This window comes from Stegostoma tigrinum, chromosome 28 (assembly GCF_030684315.1).
Source record: "Stegostoma tigrinum isolate sSteTig4 chromosome 28, sSteTig4.hap1, whole genome shotgun sequence".
NCBI lineage: Eukaryota > Metazoa > Chordata > Chondrichthyes > Orectolobiformes > Stegostomatidae > Stegostoma > Stegostoma tigrinum.
Genome location: NC_081381.1, coordinates 26,054,224 through 26,074,588, shown reverse-complemented (window position 1 = coordinate 26,074,588; position 20,365 = coordinate 26,054,224). Strand labels below are relative to the sequence as shown.

At 45.6% G+C, this 20,365-nt stretch overlaps 1 protein-coding gene across 12 annotated transcripts in view; it reads left to right on the top strand.

Annotated features, from left to right (window-relative positions):
• The window catches only part of kcnab2a (potassium voltage-gated channel subfamily A regulatory beta subunit 2a), a 275,606-nt gene that overhangs the window by 489 nt on the left and 254,752 nt on the right, over positions 1-20,365 (top strand). Inside the window, exon 2 of one of the 12 annotated variants that reach the window (XM_048561307.1) lies at positions 12,506-12,696. The exons of 10 other annotated variants lie outside the window; for them this stretch is intronic. The gene's annotated coding sequence lies outside the window, so the exon portion shown is untranslated. Of the gene's footprint in view, positions 1-295; positions 395-12,505; positions 12,697-20,365 lie in introns of those variants that run through there. One more of the 12 variants, XM_048561313.2, reaches the window with a different exon arrangement.

Here is a 20,365-nt window from a genome sequence, read left to right as displayed (position 1 = left end):
CCTAATTACAAATTAGCGTTAGAAATGATTAAAACGCGGGTGAGAATTTTTTTTCATAAAAGCAGTGGTGAAGAATAACTCAAGCGTCGTTTATAAACTCTAGCGGAGTGGAAAATCAAACTAAACTGAAACTTGAATACTGTGTTATTTAATGTAAATCGGTATCAAATTGCTATTATAAGTGGCAGAATCGGGTGCTAGCGCCGGAGAGCATTGTGGTAAGCACCGGTGAGCGATCAGCTCTTCATCTCAAATATGACATGCGTCTAGTTTGTACAGTGCCTTGATTTTATCATTTATTTGGGAGATAATCGGATTAAAGCAATTCTGAAGGGATTTATAATCTTTTAAAGATGTGGAGATGCTGCACTCTGGCAATTCATTCCCTCGGGCTGTGAGTTACGACATTGCTGGCACGCCGTGTTCTCTTAAAGACATTTAAACGTTATTAATTTAAAATAAGACTTAGTTTAAAAATAAGTTGTTCAAATTGAATCAATGACACCGAGGTGCATTTATAAAACTGAACGTCAATTTTAAAGATTTTTGTTGGAATTCTTGCAAAATAATTTAAAAGATTATGACATTCGATTCAGCATTTTTCACGATTAAGATATCTTGTGTGCAATACTGATTTACGGATATAGGCCTTGACAATTAAAAGGATAATCAGTTGATTTTAAATGGCCGTACAATCATGGTGGTGTCTATGCTGGATTTCGCAATTTATGAATGCAATAATATATTCTTGTCAGGTTAAGTGGAGGATATTAATTGAACATATTTTAACTGTTCATACGTGTACAAGTAGAATTTTACAGGAGCTAGTTCTACTGGTAGATTCAGAAACATTGTGCTAATTTTGGCAAGGTGCTACAACGTTTTGACAGGAACAGTTTCTAATACGTTACGTATCTTGGTTGATCAGTGACCTGAAATGTTGCTTGGAGCAGTGGCTCTTGCAAGGAATCTTAATGAGTAGGATGAGGTGCTGGACCCGCATGGGTATAATCAGCCTCTGGGTTATCCTTTGTATTTGTTTATAACATAGATGATTGCATCATCCTTACACAGTTGATTATGGATGGATTTAGAGGTTAGAATAACTGAAGCAGTAGGATTGTTAGAACATTTGGGTTGCAACAACATCAGTGCTGTGGTTGGGTAAAGGGGAGTTAACTAGACATCAAGGAAAGAGGATGACACACTGATGTTCACTGTAGAGGAATTTTGTACTAATATACTGAGTATATGAAGTGGACAGGTATATTTGAAAGAATGAGACAAAAACAAATTGTTGGAAAAAAAACCTCAGTTCTTGCAGCACCTGTGGAGACAAAGCACTTAAGGATGCTCTTCCATCATAGAATTGTCCATATTTAATTTGTTGAACATCTGCATGTGTTCTTTCTACTAAAAGGATTTTTTTCCTTTACAGTAAAAAAGTGTCACTTACACTTCAATTTTCCAAAATATATAGTACTTAAGGCAGCTGGAGGTTCTTGCTCATTTTGAAATAAATTTAACAGCATTGAGATTTTGATATAGAATCAAAGTTTTTACAGCGTAAAACTATTATGCCTTTAGTCTTCAAGGCCATCTGTTTGCTTCAGTAGCTCTTGCAACAGATGTTTGCAGGACTGCTCTTATTGCCCATCTTTAAATTGTCTTGAGAGCACCAACTTCAACCTCATGCTGTGGTTGGCTGTAAATGGGCTAGGCTGTGTAGAGATGAATTTCTTTCCTTGAAGGCTGAGGGCGAACCATGGGGTTTTCTTCTTTATTCATTAATGAGATGAGGACATCATTGGTTAGGCAGCATTTGTTGCCCATCCCTAATTGGGCAAGGGGTAGTCTAGAGTCGACCACATTGCTGTGGGTCTGGAACCAAAAGTGTACATCAGACAGATTAAGGATGGCCATTTCCTTCCCTAAAAGGAATAAGTGAACCAGATGTGTTTTTCCAACAAATAAAGAATCTAATGACCACAAATCTGTTGTTAATTCCAGAAATTTTGAATTCAAAATTTCACCACATGGTGTGGTGGGACCTCAACCAGGGTCCAGTATGTTATGTGGGTCAGCAGTCTACCCATACCACTAGGCCATGTCTCTCCATACAATGACAATGTGATGCTAGATTATGCAAGTGAGTTTCATAGTTTGTCATAACATGTTGTGGAATCATGAGGTTTCTAGGTTAGTAACTTAGCCATTGTAAGTTTCTCATATCCAGATCCTTTGATTTTTGCTTTTACCAAATATTAGTTTGCTCTCAATTTAGAAGCAGCTCTTAGTGAAATTTAAGTCAATTAGAACTTGGTTTGTCTCCTAAATGACTTACTCATTGCATAGTAGTTCCCCTTTGCACCCAGCAAGTAATCATGCAGTTCTACACAATTTTTCTGCATACAGGATGTCTACATTCTACAAACTCAACTTCCTGTAACTGTCACAGCTGTTTGTGCTCAGTTTGAGCTGGAGTGCAAACTGCAGACATTTTCTGACCTAGTTATATTTTAGAAAAAGCATTCAGCTCTTTCATGAGATTTTGACCATCATGACTAATTGTATCCCTAGTTAAAACTAAACCATAAACCAAATGACTCAGTGATAATGGGAACTGCAGATGCTGGAGAATCCAAGATAACGAAATGTGAGGCTGGATGATCACAGCAGGCCCAGCAGCATCTCAGGAGCACAAAAGCTGATGTTTCGGGTCTAGACCCTTCAGAGAGGAGGATGGGGTGAGGGTTCTGGAATAGAAAGGGAGAGAGAGGGGGAGGTGGACCGAAGATGGAGAGAAGAAGATAGGTGGAGAGGAGTGTATAGGTAGGGAGGGGATAGGTCAGTCCAGGGAAGACGGACAGGTCAAGGAGGTGGGATGAGGTTAGTAGGTAGGAAATGGAGGTGCGGCTTGGGGTGAGGGAAAGAACAGGTTAGGGAGGCAGAGACAGGTTGGACTGGTTTTGGGATCCAGTGAGTGGGGGGGGGGGGGTGAAGAGCTGGGCTGGTTGTGTGGTGCAGTGGGGGGAGGGGACGAACTGGGCTGGTTTTGGGATGCGGTGGGGGAAGGGGAGATTTTGAAACTGGTGAAGTCCACATTGATACCATTGGGCTGCAGGGTTCCCAAGCGGAATATGAGTTGCTGTTCCTGCAACCCTCAGGTGGCATCATTGTGGCACTGCAGGAGGCCCACGATGGACATGTCATCTGAAGAATGGGAGGGGGAGTGGAAATGGTTTGTGACTGGCAGGTGCAGTTGCTTATTGCGAATTGAGCGGAGGTGTTCTGCAAAGCAGTCCCCAAGCCTCCACTTGGTTTCCCCAATGTAGAGGAAGCCACACTGGGTACAGTGGATGCAGTATACCACATTGGCAGGTGTGCAGGTGAACCTCTGCTTAATGTGGAAAGTCATCTTGGGGCCTGGGATAGGGGTGAGGACAGAGGTGTGGGGGCAAGTGTAGAATGACTCAACTCAGTTTTAGATTACAGTGTGGAGCTGGATGAACACAGCAGGCCAAGCAGCATCTCAGGAGCGCAAGCTGACGTTTCAGGCCTAGACCCTTCAGAGCTCTGATGAAGGGTCTAGGCCTGAAACGTCAGCTTTTGTGCTCCTGAGATGCTGCTTGGCCTGTTGTATTCATCCAGCTCCACACTTTGTGATCTTGGATTCTCCAGCATCTGCAGTTCCCATTATCACTCAGTTTTAGATCAGTTGTGCTTGGTAGCTTATTTCCTTCTGAAGCAAGATTAATCAGGCCTTTTACATTCTAGGCTCACCTGTTCTGTAGGAGGTGCTGTGTTTTCTCTTAAAGCCTCATTACTCTGGACTGGGCAGCATGCAAGTTTCCATGCAGGACCTTTTTCAAGCCATCATAATGAAGTTACTTCTGGGTGATATAAAAACTATCAAAGACCAACAAAAATTGTGGATCAGATATTTAAATCTATTTGAGAAACTCAACAGGTCAGGCAGCATTTGAAGTGAGATAGGCAGTAAATGTTGCAATTAGAACAATGTACTGAATACACCTGAGAGGCTCTCATTATGGCCTTCATGTTCTGGGAAACGTAAAAGATGGACCAATTCAGGAAAACCTCAAACTGATTTTGTAATACAGATGAGTAAAATGGTAATAGTTCAATACTAACCAACTGATATTTCATTCAAGAAAAAATGGTTCTGTTGGAAACTAAAGTTCACTTTCAACTTGTAAATTCATTGTATAATTCCATAGTATATTTAAAATGCATAGTGACTGAAATTATTTGGAACTAACCTAACTGTATGGACATTAAGTACACACCAACTGGTCAATCATCTGATTTGATTGATCCAACCAGCATCTATTTTCTTCACCTTAAAACCTTGAACAGGTCTTCATTAAGTCTTGAGACATCTTAATAATTAGACTTAAGACTGTACATTTGTCTTCCTGTTCCAATGCTCCAGCATCTGTCCTTTAGTGCCACTGGGGACGAATAAATATGAAATGCTTATGTATTGTTAAACCAATGTGACTTACAAGAGTTGACTATATAGAATCAGTTGTAAATTGACATTGTCAAAACTAATAGTGGAATATCTTCTTTTCAGAGATTAAGTTTTTTGCTGAGCAGATGGGCCTCAGTTGTTCTTAATGCTTAGTGTTACAGCTTTCCTACATTAAGATTAGGAGAAAAGTATTTTTTGACTAGTGCTTCGGTATGCCCCAGGATGAATGGTGCTAAACACCACATTATTAAATGCAGTAAGCTTACTGAAATGTTAGTCTGTCTCAGATGACCACTATGCTGAAGGGTAGGACTTGTGGTGCTATAGTATCTAGGCCAGAAAGTCTAGGTTTATGGCCTACCTGATGTGCACCATAAAATGGCTGAACAAGATGACAAATTTTGCATCAACTGTAGCATTAGAATGTTTTCCAACTATTGGAAAAACAAGACAGGAACAGGAGGTAGCCATTTGGCCCTTTGAGCCTGCTCTGACATTCTTCATGGTCATGGCTGATTGGGAGAAGGCAGGATTAGGCTATTGAGTTGGCCAATAACCTTTGATCCCATTCCCCAAGTGAATTAGAGTTGTCTCTTGAATACATTCAACGTTTTGGCATCAACTACTTCTGTGCAAATGAATTCCACAGGGTCACTGTTTTGGGTGAAGTAGTGAGTCTTCATCTCCATTCTAAGTTGTCTACCTCAAATCCCTACTGTGACCCCTGATTCTGGACAGGTTCACCAGTGACAATTCTTTACCCTGTCCAGTCCTGTTAGAATTTCATGAAGTCTCAGATCCCTCCTTAATACCTCCAGCAAAAAAGTCCCAACCTAGTCAGTTAATCTTTCCTCATGTCAGACCTGCCATCCCTGGAATCAGCCTGGTAAGCCTTTACTGTATTCCTGAGTGCAAGAGCAGCCTTCCTCAAAAGGACACCAAAATGGTACAATATTCCAGATGTGGTCTTACCAAGGCACTATACAACTGCAAATACACCTCTGCTCCTGAACTCAACCTTTTGCAATGAAGGTCAACATACCATTTGCCTTTTTCACCGATTGCTGCGCCTGCATGCTTACCTACAGTGACTGGTGCACAAATGGCCCCAGGTCCCACTGCACACTCCCCTCTCCCAATTTACAGCCATTCAGGTAATCTGTTTTTGTTTTGCTTTGGTCACCACATTTTAAAAGATTGTTTTGGACCAGGTGTAATACAGATTTACTTGAAGTGTAATGGATTGAACACTTGTTTGGATAAGACTTGGATTGATTTTGATTAAATAATCAAAATTGAGATTGATTAAACTGTCAGACAATTATTGGCTATGCTGGCAAGTCTGAAATTTGCTGGAGGAAATAAAAATAAGTTTGTCAGCATCTGTGGCGAGAGAAAAAAGTTGATGTTCTAAGTCTAGTGAAACCCTTCAGAAGAGAAGTTCTAAAGAGTCACACTAGAGTTAATGTTGAAACATTTGATAGGATATGGATAATGTACTTCCTGTGGTGGAATTCAGAATAGAAGACATCTTAGACTACAGTTAGACCATTCAGAGGTAAAGCCAGGAAATAGCACTTCATACACAGGACAAAAGCTGAATGTGTTATCCCAAATAACTGAAAGGCTAGATAAAGTGAAATTTAACAACCGATTGTTAGGCAAGGAAGTAAAGACTTTTGAACCAGTATTAATTAAGTCAGCATTTGCTGACATTCAGGACTATGTACTTGATTTATCACTTAGGGCATGATTTAGAAATAGCTAACAACCCTCAAATACACAAGTTAATAGAAAAAGTCAGCAAATATTTATGTTAGTGGAGGTGTGGTACAGATTAGTCGCAATCTAATTGTATCAGAAAACAGGATCAAGGTACTGAATGTTTGTAGCATCTGACAAATAGAGATGCTTCTCTGAAGTTTTCAAATGTGGTGTGGTCTCCCAAATCTGTTTCTTTCCCATAATTACAATCAGGTTTCTGTGTCAGTTAAATTAAAGGTCACAAGTGATGCAAGTTTTCTTCAATTTAGAACTTAGCATTTAGCCATTTCTGCTACAACACCTAAACTACCTACTTCTGTCTAATTGTAGGACTCCAAATCTCAACTCAGCTGCTGAAGCTGAGCAAATAGTCTCCACGAAAAGCAGGTATTGGCCATTAAGCCCAGTGATTGGGTTTCACCATTCAATGAATGGTTGGCTGGACTTGAATCCTCAACTTCTCTTCACACCTCCCCCAGAGAAAACAACTTTTCTGTATCTACTCTTTCAAGTTCCAAGAACCTTGACTGTTTCAATAGGGTCAACTCCCATGCTTCTTATACTCCAGAGAAGAAAGGCCCAATGCACTTTTCTCAGGAGGCAGTTCCTCTGTACCCATTATCAGTACAGTGATCCTAGGGGATCCTTCATACTGTTCAGTATTCCAGCTGAGTTTTGTCTCAAAACTTGTTTTACTAAATGCCCATTTAGTAATTTTGAAACACTGTCACAGAAAGACATGGATGGTATTTAATATCTTTCCTAGCTCTTATTTCCCCAGCTTTAGTCTAAAGGGGCCAGTGTTTGCTTTGACCTCCAAATTTAAAGAAGCACTTACTGTCCCACACAGTTTGCCATTTTTGGGGCTGACCTTTGAGGTTTCATTAACTTTCCCAGTCCTTTGGTTTACCACATTTTAAAGACCACACTAGTGTCATCCTCAACTTCTTTGGCCAAGGGTAAGTGTTGGAGAATCATTGGTAGGTGTTTTAAGAAAACATTGCCCAATAATGGTTTTTCCTGCTAACAGTCTTTTTCCACTTTACTTCAGCCAACTCTGTCCACATTCCTTTCTAAGTTGTCCTTATTTTAGGATGGGGGAAAGCAATAGGTTTCTCACAAGGAAAGTGAAAAGTTCTACAATGTCAGCCACTTTTCTAAAGTTACTAAAAACAATTAACCTGGCTTTGCCAGTTACCAGATCCAAAATAGCCTGATCCCTGGTAGGATACAGTGTTAAAGAAATCTATCCCCACAACACATTCTTTGTGGCTACCTCTGCCAGTTTTGTTTTGCTAATCTGAGCAGATTAAAATCAGTGATTAGCTAACTCAGTTAAACATGCCATCATATTGTAGTTTTTCCCTCCATCCTGCAGAATAGCTTCAGTCCAATGGACTACTCCCAGTTTCCTCTTCCCATTTTACTTTTATCTCAGTCTTATGGAACCCAAGAGATCCTTCCAAAGATCATTTCTGGTTATTTTACTTATTCTAGCCTGTGAGAGAATTTTGATATTCTACATTTCATTCAGTTTCTATCACCATGTAGTCATGTGTCCTGTGGCTAGAAGAATATGCTCATTAATCTGTGCTATTAAATTTGTTGTTCCAACTACTGTGCGCATTCAAGAGCCCTTGAATTTTGCCTTTTAACATTTCTCATTTCCTCAGACCCTATTTGTATTTGCTTGTTCACTTTCATGCTTCCTATCCCACCAAATCCTTTTGCTTTTTAAGGCCACACATTTCCCCTTGCAGAATTCTTACCTACTCAAATTAGTTTAAAACCCCTCTATAGCCCCAGTTATTCAATTGGGCACTGATCCCAATATCGCTCAGGCAGAGCTTGTCCCACTGGACTACTATCATTTTATTCTAATGTTGGTGACCCACAAACAAATCTATTCCTCCCATGGGTACTTTTGAGCCAAATTTTATTTTTCAAAATATAAAACCTTGTTTAGTTGTTCAGGTACATTCAAGTTACTTGGTTCTACATTTTAAGTTCAGCTCTCAAGTGTTTGCAGTCTTCCAGCAGACTGCTGGTGCTACCAAAGGCATTGGACCTAATAAATTCCAACAACTGAATGCCATGCCTCCCATTCCATTTTCCTTCACAGCCCTGGAGAGATGTTCTTACCACATTATCAGGCAAGCAGTCTTCAGAACACATTCATAGCCAGAGAACAATATTCATGCAAGGGAAAGTGTCATCTATATTCCTAGTGGCACTCCATATTATGATTCCATGGTCAGTTTCCTATTCCTCCTGCAGACCTCAGCTTGCCAGGGGCATATTACTGTTGAATAATTGCAAAGGCCAAAAGAGCTACTATTTGGATTCCCATAGTTGCTTACCCAACAGTCACATGCACCAGTTCCTGACCATAGGAACAGTTTGAATTACATAACAAGGGTATCACTGCTTCTAGGAGGAAAGTATTTGACAGTTTCATCCTCCCTGATGCAAGGGTGTCTACAGCTTACACTCCTGCTCAACTCATCTGAAATCGCTCAAACTGCAAACACTTGCAGCAACTAAGTGCACCCTTGATCAACTACTTGTTTAGCCATTCCCACATGCTGCTGTAGGACCATATCACCCAAAATGCCAACTTTGCCATATTTTATTAATCAACATAGCATAGAGCTGGGGGAAAACACACAGGTCAGGCAGCATCAGAGGAGCAGGAGAATCAACATTTTAGGCCTGGACCCTTCATTTCCCTGCTTTTTACGTTTCATTGTAAGTCTTTTCTATATCAGTATCACTCATGCTTAAGCTATTCTTAATGGGGGGGTGGTGGTGAGAAGGCGGCAGCACTACCCTTCACCCAAACTAAAGACATTAACTTTTCCCTAAAGAGTTGAAATACTCACTAATCAGTTGTTTTGGTTGGGCAAAAAAAACCTCTTCCCCCCTCGTTCCCCCCTCGTTCCCCCCTCGTTCCCCCCTCGTTCCCCCCTCGTTCCCCCCTCGTTCCCCCCTCGTTCCCCCCTCGTTCCCCCCTCGTTCCCCCTCTCCATTTAACTCCAGAACCCTATTGCAGACTGGCTACTTATATGGACTCTCAACAAAACAAGCCTATTTGAGTCACTTAATGAGGATCCAATTTCAGCTGCTTATTAATTAATCTGTTTCACTGCAACCTTTTAAAAGAAAAATCTTTGTCTGTAGGCGATGTTTATATTGGCTGTTTGCATTTGCATTCCCTTCTGAGTTATTTGAAAAACCTTTTGTTGTGTTTTTGGTTGCACTTCAGCCTTATGCTCCTGATCTTTGGATATCCAGTACAGAGGGATGTGGGCAGATCGGAAGACATCCTTGTGGATTTCCTGAGATAACAAGGTGTAGAGCTAGATGAACACAGCAGGCTAAGCAGCATCAGAGGAGCAGGAAGGCTGACGTTTCAGACCTAGACCCTTCTTCTGAAATGGGGGAGGGGGAGGGGAAGGGGAAGGGTGTTCGGAAATAAATAGGGAGAGAGGGGGAGGCGGAAGGAAAATGGATAGAGGAGAAGGTAGGCCGAGAGGATAGGTCAAAGAGGTGGGGATGGAGCCAGTAAAGGTGAGTGTAGGCGGGGAGGTAGGGAGGACACAGGTCAGTCCAGGGAGGACGGACAGGTCAAGGAGTTGGGATGAGGTTAGTAGGTAGGACATGGGGGTGGGGCTTGAGGTAGGAGGAGGGGATAGGTGGGAGGAAGGACAGGTTAGGGAGGTGGAGACAAGCTGGGCTGATTTTGGGATGGGGTAGCGGGAGGGGAGATTTTGAACCTTGTGAAGTCCACATTGATACCATTAGCCTGTGGGGTTCCCAAGCGGAATATGAGTTGCTATTCCTGCAACCTTCGGGGAGCATAGTTGTGGCACTGCAGGAGGCCCAGGATGGATGTGTCGTCTGCGGAATTGGAGGGGGAGTTGAAATGGTTCGCAACTGGGAGGTGCAGTTGTTTAGTGCGAACCAAGTGTAGGTGTTCTGCAAAGTGGTCCCCAAGCCTTCGCTTGGTTTCCCCGATGTAGAGGACACTACAGTGGGAACAGCGGATCAGTATACCACATTAGCAGATGTGCAGGTGAACATCTGCTTGATGTGGAACGTCTTCTTGGGGCCTGGGATGGGGATGATGGGGGAGGTATATGGGCAGGTGTGGCACTCCCTGCGGTTGCAGAGAAAAGTGCCAGGGGCTGGAGGGGAGTGTGGACGGGACAAGGGAGGCATGGAGAGAGTGGTCCCTCCTGAAAGCAGATAAGTGTGGGGAAGGAAAAATGTTTCTGGTGGTGGGGTTGGATTGCAGATTGTGGAAGTGTCAGAGGATGATGCGTTGGATCTGGAGGTTGATGGGGTGGTACGTGAGGATGAGGGGAATTCTGTTTTGGTCGTTATTGTGGGGAGGGGGTGTGAGGGATGATTTCCTCCTGGTTTTTGTCACACTGGCTAAAACGGGTCCAGGCAGTGGTCTGTGGAGGGGTTCATATCTGCTGACTGCCCCTCTTCTATGGTTATGTTCGTGCCTGGATATCCTGGAAGCGTCCCATCAATGCAATCCATGCCTTCAGAGATAGGTGGGCGCCACAGGGGGTACAGTCCATGTTGATGTAGTCCCTTCTCACTCTTCCTGTTGCCTTACACCTTTGATAGTTTGCACTGCCCAAAATGGACTTTGCATTGGCTGCATGGGTGTTTTACTGGTGGTTAATAATTTTTAAAAAAGCAAAAGAAAACTGTGCTTTAGGCTCGTAGCTAAGTGCTATTATGACACAGTGGAAATATCCTTACCTGTGAACAAGAAAGCCTGGGATTAAGTTTCAGAGGTGTCTAATAACATCTCTAACCAGGTTGATTAGAAGATATGTAAGGCAAGCAATTACAGAATTTATACTGTTGATTTCAACTACAAGCTAAATTAGGGTTGTACAAATACAGTGTAGAGTTACCTACCCAATAACTACATGCAGTCCTTCTTGCCGGATTCCCATCGTGCTGATTGCCTTAATCTCTAGCCCCAGTAATTTGCACCAAGCTTGATTCATTCATCACCCCTGTATTGTGACCTATGCTGGTTTTCATTCTGACCATGGTCTAATTTTTAAAATGTAAAATTCTCATCATTATTTTTAACTCACTTCAAGGCCCTGCCTCATTCTATCTTTGCAAATCTCCTTAAGCCCTGCAAGCTTTTGAGACTCCTGTGCTCCTTCAATTCCTGCCTCTTGCTCTTAATCATAGCTTCACATATTTTTGTCTACCTTGGCCCTAACCTCTGGAAATCCATTCCTCAATGTCACCACCCTTTTTCTCCCCCATTTTGTCTCCTTTTAAAGTGTTTCTTTAAAGCTTTTGGTCATCTGTCCTTCTGTGAATTGGTAGAATGCATTTAATTAATGTTGTTTTTATGCAACTTGAGACATGTTGCTATGTTAAAGTTGCTATATAATGCAAGACATTGTTGAATTACCAGAAGTAACTAAGTGATTGATTAAAGCCAAGGTTGAAAAGTGTATTAATTGTGTATCCTAGAATACTGGCTTATTTAATATTTCCAACAACGCATGTTACATGGTGCAGTTTATTGAGATGCTAAATGTTATACAGTGAATTTGTATTAACAGTCTTTCTCAGAGTGAATTCTTGACTTTAGCTATGATGTGTTGGAAATTTGCGAAACAAAAAGCAAATGCTTGCTTGCAGATTGCCCTGACACTTCTCAGTCTTAGACTGGCATATACAACAGACATTGAAATGGGTGATTTTCAAAGACTCGTGCGTGGGATGTAAGTTTTGTTGGCAATGCCACTAGTTGTTAGCAAATGTCTTCAGAAGTGGTGAGCTACCTTCTGGAATCACTGCTGTCGGTCTGGCGTGGGTACACCCGCAGAACCATTAGCAAGAGTGTTCCAGGATTCTAATCCACTGCTTTGGTTGTGGATAAAGTGAAGCATGATTTAAAGAAAGATGATGCCATTTATCACAAAAAAATCAATTGTTTAATTCAGGTTAAAGGTTACGCTTTGTCCATCCTGTTGCAGAAGGGGCCATATTTAACTTGTCTTGCGATGAAATATTTTGGAAAGATAAACCTTGGCACAATATTAAGCACAAATTTCAAAGTGAAAGTTGAGATATGGAAAAGATTTTGAGCAAAATCGGTCAATGCAATAAATTGATAATTTAAGCTTAATTAATAAAAATGACCATAATTAGCTAGCTCTGCACTTTTTAATGTTTTTTCTCTTTATGTAGAACAGAACTAGAGATGGAGATAGATTCAGCCATGAAACTTCGTTATCAGGGAACACGAAAAGAAGCTATGCTGTTGGCATAGCTATGGCTTTGGCGAAAATCATAGTGTGTGGGAGATGAGCAGACCTCTTTTGGCTTAGGTCTTTCTTTCCCAGCCCAATATGTGGATGGAGTTTTGCAGAGACTGTCGAGTACGTACAAATATTCAGATACACGTTTGTTCCCCCATGTCCTCGCTCTTACACTTGCTGTCCCTTGTGATCCTGCTGCCTCCGTCTTATCCTATCCCATCCCACATCACCCATGGGCACAGTGAACTGCTTCTGCATCATGACTGCATTCTCCTTTTGGCCTGGAACCTATATGCCAGCCTTGTCTCTCCACCCTACCAACTCAATGGCTACATTAAGCCTCTTTCCCTGACCTGCCCACAACCCTCCCTGGCAGATCCACTTCTGCTGTTCCAGTGTTTCAGCCTTGATTGAATTAAACCAATCTCATCTGCACTGCTTGCTGCTTTTCCAATCACTGAATTTCTCTGTCCCACATAGTGGGAAATTATCAGTGATTGAAGGAGCATCTCCATGCAGAATCTTTCACTTGCACTTGCAGTACTTATGTTTTGAAGATGTCTGCTTGGGCTGGGTAGAGATACGTGATAGGTTAAATCTGGCCCACAGGCTTTATATTGGATTACCCTTGTTAAAGAATCTCATTTTTTTTATTTGAATACTTAATTGAATGTTATATTACTGTGCTAAAAATGGCTGACTAACCCAGCCATAGATGTGTATAGTAACAGAAGTTCTTAACTGTATGGATAAGGGAAAAAAAATCGTGCTAAAAATGTTAGTGTAGTAGCTGAAATTGAAAAGTCTTCACTTTTAGTCTTCCAATTGAGTAACTGCACCGTTGTGAGTGCATATAAATTGTTATTTTTGTGTTATATCTTGACTATCGCATAACTCCTGATGCATGTTGAACTGAATGTGGTTTTATTAAGCCTTTTTGCCTGGGGTTTTATTACTTTATTATTAAGGGGATCTAGTACAGAAATGGAATTAGAAATTTGAACTGGCAAGAAAGGTTAACACTTTTATGAATATAAATACACTTTTATTTTCAAAATCTTTTGTGAGTGATCCAGTTGGCATTTGGAAGTTCAAAAACTTTGGATGGTCCTACTACAAATACAAGAAACCAGTTCTCCCTTTTGCCAATTGATAGTACTTGAGAAGTGCATGAAATTTAGGTCTCTCTTTCTCATTCCCCATCTGTACTTTGTGTAGCTGAAATTTGTAATATAACAACAAGAATCATGGGCATGTAGTTGTACTGTACTATTCACTGTCACAGAAACTTGCTGCCTCATTTTGCTTTCTTGGCAAATTTTGTAACTGTGTGTTCTTTGAACACAACAATTTTAGTTGCTTTCTCATCTGGATGTAAGTTTGCTTACTGAGTTGGAAGGTTCATTTTCAGACGTTTCGCCTTACTCAAAAAAATTCAAAAATCTGGAGAATTAAACAAGAGACACTTACAAAAAATGAAACCAGATGGATCTAACACACCACGCTTCTACGGACTACCAAAAATTCACAAACCAGGAGCCCCCCCTCAGACCCATAGTCTCGCTATTGGAAACACCAACGTACAGATTAGCCAAGGAACTACACCAAAGACTAAAACACCTAGTAGAAGACTTGTGCCACTCCATTCACTCAACCCAAGAATTCCTGAACACCATCAAAGACACCAAGATAGAAGAGGATGAAATAATGGTCTCCTTTGACGAAACAGCCCTGTTCACATCCATCAACATCAGCCTGGCCAAAGAAACACTGACTACACTATTTGAAAAACCAAAGACACATACACCAGACACCACCAACCTCATCAGCAAGGACAACATCATCAAGCTAGTGGACCTATGCCTTACCACCCACTTCACTTTCAACAACAAAACCTACAGACAAACCAGTGGAACACCCATGGGATCTCCGATATCAGGGTTCTTAGCAGAGGTGGTAATGCAGAGACTTGAACAAACAGCTCTGCCAATCATCCAACCCAAACTTTGGGTCCGCTATGTGGATGACACCTTTGTCATCACTAAACAAAACAAATTAGAGGAAATATTCAAGACCATCAATAATACCCTTACTGGCATAACATTCACAAAAGAGGAGGCGAACAACAACAAACTGCCATTCCTAGATGTCACAGTAGAGCGAACAGCCAATGGGGAACTTCAAAGCAGCGTCTACAGGAAAACAACACATACGGACCAAATTCTGAATGACAGGAGCAACCATCCCAACACCCACAAACGAAGCTGCATTAGAACGTTATTTCAACGAGCCACCACACACTGCAGCACAGAGGAACTACGAAGAGCAGAAGAAAATCACCGATACAGCGTATTCAAAAAGACCCGGTACCCAATGAACACAGTCTGCCGATTTCTCAGCAACAAACCCAAATAAACAGACAAAACCTGCCCAGAAACCATAACCACTCTTCCCTACATCAAAGACATTTCGGAAATGACTGCCAGAGTACTCAGACCTCTTGGCATCTCAGTAGCCCACAAACCCACCAACACACTAAAGCAGCAGCTAATGAACTTAAAAGACCCTATACAGACAACAAGCAAAACAAACTTCATTTACAAAATACCTTGCAAGAACTGTGACAAACACTACCATGGACAAACAGGCAGAAAGCTTGCCACCAGGATATACGAACATCAACTAGCCACAAAAAGACATGACCCACTATCACTCGTATCCTTACATACAGATGAGGAAGGACACCACTTTGATTGGGACAACACATCCATCCTAAGACAAGCCAAACAGAGACATGCAGGAGAATTCCTAGAAGCATGGCATTCCAACTGGAACTCCATCAACAAACATGTTGATTTGGAGCCAATCTACCATTCTCTGAGAAAAAGAACAAGAAATGACATCACCAATGCAGGAAATGACATCACGAACCCAAGGAAACCTAAACAGATAAATAGAAAGCGGGACATAACACCAGTGCTTCACCGGAGGCTCACTGATGATGTTACCTAGAATGGTGACAAAACGTCTGGGAACGAACCTTCAAGCTCAGTGAACCAGCTTACATCTGGAACAAAATAAAGAACCATTCTCTTGTGGACCGAGAGGAGGAGAGTACTGTCTTGGAGGTGAAAGGAGGACGTCGGGTTGGCTGTGCACCCTTGCGACCAGTGGATCTTAATGCTGGCTTTGGCCTAACGCTGGTTCAGGGGAGCAGCCAGCCTGCAACGATGGCTGCGGCAAGTGCTCGTGCCCCAGGTCAGGGGGTCCGGAACACCATCCGTGTTTCTGTAAAGAAGGTGGATGAAGGCACACCTGTGGACCGCACCTTCTTCGTGAAGAGGGTCCTGTTGGACTGTTGTGGGTTCGCTGCTGCGGACATTTACTGCCTGCAGGATTTCCCCGGAGGAGGTTTTTACGACGTGACCTTCAGGAGTGCCAAGCTTTGCGAGTGCTTCCTGGCAGTTTTCAAGGAGAAAGGAGGTGAGGGCCCCCTCTCTGTATTGACCGCTGTCCCGCTGTTTGTGATGCCAGCGCAGAGGAGCCGTATGGTGACTGTACACATGTACAACCCGCATGTGCCAGCAGTTGATGTCCTGACCTTCCTCGGAAGGTACGTGAAGGTGGAAGGGGACCTAACTGACATCATGGACCCCTTTGGCATCTGGACGAGTAAGAGGCAGGTCAAGGTGACGCTGAGGTTGGGTGCGGATGGGAATGTCGTCCACCCACCGTCCAGCTTCGCGATCGGCGGGAGCAAGGGCGACCTGACCTATGTAGGGCAACCTAAAGTCTGCCATGCCTGTGGTAGGTCAGGTCACGTGGCGGCCGACTGCAAAGCCACCATCTGCAGGGAGGAGGGACACCTTGCAAAGGATTTCCCACAAGAGAAAAGCTGCAACCTTTGCGGGGAAGCGGGCTACCTCTATAGGGCATGCCCGCAGCGGGGGATCACCTACACCCAGGTCGCCGGCAGGGGTAATGTGGGGCCAGCGCCCCTGGAGGAGAGGAAGGCACCAGGGCCCAGCAAGGACCCCACTAATGAGCAGGAGGGCCCAGCCCCGCAGGATGGGCCCGAGGCCAGCAAAGCACCCCTGCAGGCTCCGCTCTCCACCACACACACACACACACACACACACACACACACACACACACACACACACACACACACACACACACACACACACACACACACACGGAAAGCGAGGAGGAAGGTGCGTCGACGGGCCCAGGAACCGCAACCAACAGGCGGGAAGAGGCAGCTACGAGGGGGCTATAAGAGCTCCTCTGACGAGGGGGATTCGGAGAGGGCCCACCCGAAGCAGAAGTTAAAGATCTCGAGGGAGAAGGAAAGCAGCACCCTGCTTCCAGGTGACGGGAGGCGTCCTGAGGCTCCCTCCGACACCCAGTCAAGTGCCGCTGGGGCACTGGAGGGCCCCCCGGAACTTCCAGGTGGGAAGGAGGAAACAGCGCGTCCCCAGCCTGACCCGGAGCCGGACCCTCCTGCCTCCGCACCCCTGACGGGAGGATGCCACCCGGAAGGCAGCACGGACGGTTTCCTGAGCCCAGAGAGCGTCCAGCAGTTAGCCTGGGCAATGGGCATGGAGGGGCTGGACCTTGGACTTGGGGAGGGTACTGCGGTCACTGCCCACAATGGGGGTACGAGTTGCGAGCATTAATGTGCGCAGTGTCAGGTCCACTGCAAGATGTGTATCCACGTTGGCCTACCTGACCACCATCGAGGCGGACCTCCTATTTCCGCAGGAGTGCGGGATACCGCACCTTGGCAGGTACGGGAAATGGTCCGGCGCCTGGCCCTGTTGGCCTTCGATCTGGTCGGGGGGTAACGACTGTCGCTCCTCGGGCCTGGCTATTCTGCTGCGGGGGTGCAACTTCACCATCTCTCACGTTCAGGAGGTGGTGGGGGGGGGGCCGCCTCCTAGTGGCTGACGTCACCTACAGGAATGCTCCCCTGAGGCTGATCAACGTGTACGCCCCAGCGGTACGGAGTGAGCAGTTGGCCATCCTGCAGCGGCTTCCACCCCTGCTGGCTATGTCCAGGCCGGTCATCCTAGGCGGAGACTTCAACTGCATCATTGTACACATTCAACTGCATCATCGATGCAGATGGAAGATCCGGCGTGGGGACAGCAGGTGGGGGGAGTCAACTGGACGTCACATTCAGATTCCTGATGGGCACGGTGAAGGACGCCAAGCGGCTTGATGTCTTCAGCACCCCTGCAGACGGAGCGCAGCGGAGGTACACCTGGTCGCGGCCAGACGGGTGTATTCGCTCAAGGATAGACTTCCTGTTTGTGTCACGGGCGTTCTCGGTCAGGTCCACCGGCGTCGAGCCGGTGTCTTTCTCTGACCACTGCCTCCTGCTGGCCGACTGTCACTTACAGGACGACCAGCTGGCCGGCAAGGGGACATGGAAGCTCAACACGACTCTGTTGACCCCAGAGAACGTTGAGGAGCTTAAGAGGGAGTACGCCGGTTGGAGAACTGTGAAACCCCTCTTTGAGTCTCCAGGCGACTGGTGGGAGACGGTGAAGGAGAACATCAAGAGGTTCTTTGTCCTCAAGGGTGTTCAGAAGGCAAGAGAGAGGCGGGGAAAGCTGTCGCGACTCCAGAAAAGGGTGCAGAACCTGCTCCTTTTGCAGTTGATGGGAGTCGATGTCACGGAGGACCTCCACGAGGTGAGGGGCCAGCACGCCTCGCTCTTCGCCGTGGAGGCCTCCCGGATAATCTTCCGGTCCAGGGTCCACTCGGTGAAGCAGGACGAGATGTGCTCGCGTTTCTTCTTTCAGAAGGTGGACAAAGAGAGCTCTGTGCTTAGCCGGCTGAAGGAGGACGACGGCTCGGTGACGTCGTCTCGGCCCGACATTTTGAGGATCAGCAGATCCTTCTATGCCGGACTGTACGACACGAAGCCCACGGACAGCACGGCCCCCCAGTCGTTCCTGTCGTCTATCACGGAGGTCTTAGACGACGGCACGAGGGAGTTGCTGGACCGGCCGATATCCCTGGACGAGCTGACCAGAGCCCTCAAGTCCATGGAGAGGAATAGGACTCCCGGAAGCGATGGCTTACCGGTCGAGCTGTATTCTGCTCTGTGGGACCTGGTCGACCAGGGCCTGCTGGAGGTGTACGATAGTGTGCTTTGGGCAGGGGAAATGTGCAAGTCCATGAGGAAGGGCATCATCACCCTCATTTACAAGAGGAAGGGGGAGAGGGAAGAAATTAAGAATTGGCGTCCCATTTCACTTTTGAACGTAGACTACAAAATCCTGGCCAAGGTCATAGCCAACGGGGTCAGGTCTGTCCTGGAGTCAGTGATTCACCCTGACCAAACCTGTGCTGTGTCGGGCAGGAAGATCGCTGAGAGCCTCACGCTCATCAGGGATACGATCGCCTACGTACAGGACAGGCGGGTGGACACCTGCCTCGTCAGCCTGGACCAGGAGAAGGCCTTCGACAGGGTGTCTCATGCTTAATGAGGGACGTCCTCTCCAAATTGGGGTTCGGGGAGGGCATCCGCAATTGGATCCGGCTGCTCTACGCCAACATCGTTAGCGCAGTCTCGATCAACGGGTGGGAATCAGACAGTTTTCCTGTTAGATCTGGAGTCAGGCAGGGCTGCCCACTCTCTCCTGCCTTGTTTGTGTGCTGTGTGGAGCCCTTTGCCGCCTCCATCAGGAAGGACGTGAGCCTGAAGGGCGTGACTATCCCAGGCAGCGGAGGCCTTCAGGTCAAGACCTCCCTGTACATGGATGATGTCGCCGTCTTCTGCACCGATCGTCGGTCGGTGAGTAGACTATTGGACATCTGCGGCCAGTTTGAACTGGCCTCGGGTGCCAAAGTCAATAGGGGTAATAGCGAGGCCATGTTCTTCGGGAACTGGGACGACCGCTCCTTCATCCCCTTCACCGTCAGGACAGACTACCTGAAGATGCTGGGTGTTTGGTTTGCTGGAGCTGGGGCGTGCACTAAGACTTGGGAGGAGCGTATCACCAAATTGAAGCAGAAGCTGGGCAGGTGGACCCTCCGGTCCCCCTCCATCGCGGGTAAGAACCTGGTTGTCAGGTGCAAGGGGCTTTCAGTACAGTTGTATGTGGCACAGGCCTGGCCTGTTCCCTGGACCTGCACCACTGCAGTCACCCGGGCCATCTTCCACTTCATTTGGGAGTCGAGGGTGGACCTGGTCCGCAGGGACACCATGTACAAAGACCTGGAAAATGGGGGAGAGGGTGTACCAAACGCCACCCTCACCCTGACGGCTACCTTTGTGTGCGGCTGCATCAAGCTGTGCGTAGATCCTCAGTACGCAAACAAGAAGTGTCACTACTTACTGAGGTTCTATCTGTCCCTGGTGTTGCGAAGGATGGGCCTGGCTTCGTTGCCGCGGAACGCTCCGAGTAGTTGGACCGTTCCGTACCACCTGTCCTTCGTGGAGAAATTTTTGAAAGGAAACACCTTTGACCACAAGGCCGTCAGGCAGTGGTCAGCACGTAGTATCCTCGGGACCCTTTGGGAAAAGGAGAGGGTGGATCCCGTCGTGTGGTTCCCCACGCAGACTGCCAAAGTCGTTTGGCAGAATGCCTCATCGCCAGAACTTTCAACAAGCACAAGGACATTGCTTGGCTGGCGGTGAGAGGGGCTCTGCCAGTGAGATCCTTTATGCATGCCCAGAATCTCTGCACCACCGCACGCTGCCCTCGAGGCGGCTGCGGGGGGGACGAGACTGTCTATCACCTCCTTCTGGAGTGTGCCTGTGCGCAGGAGGTCT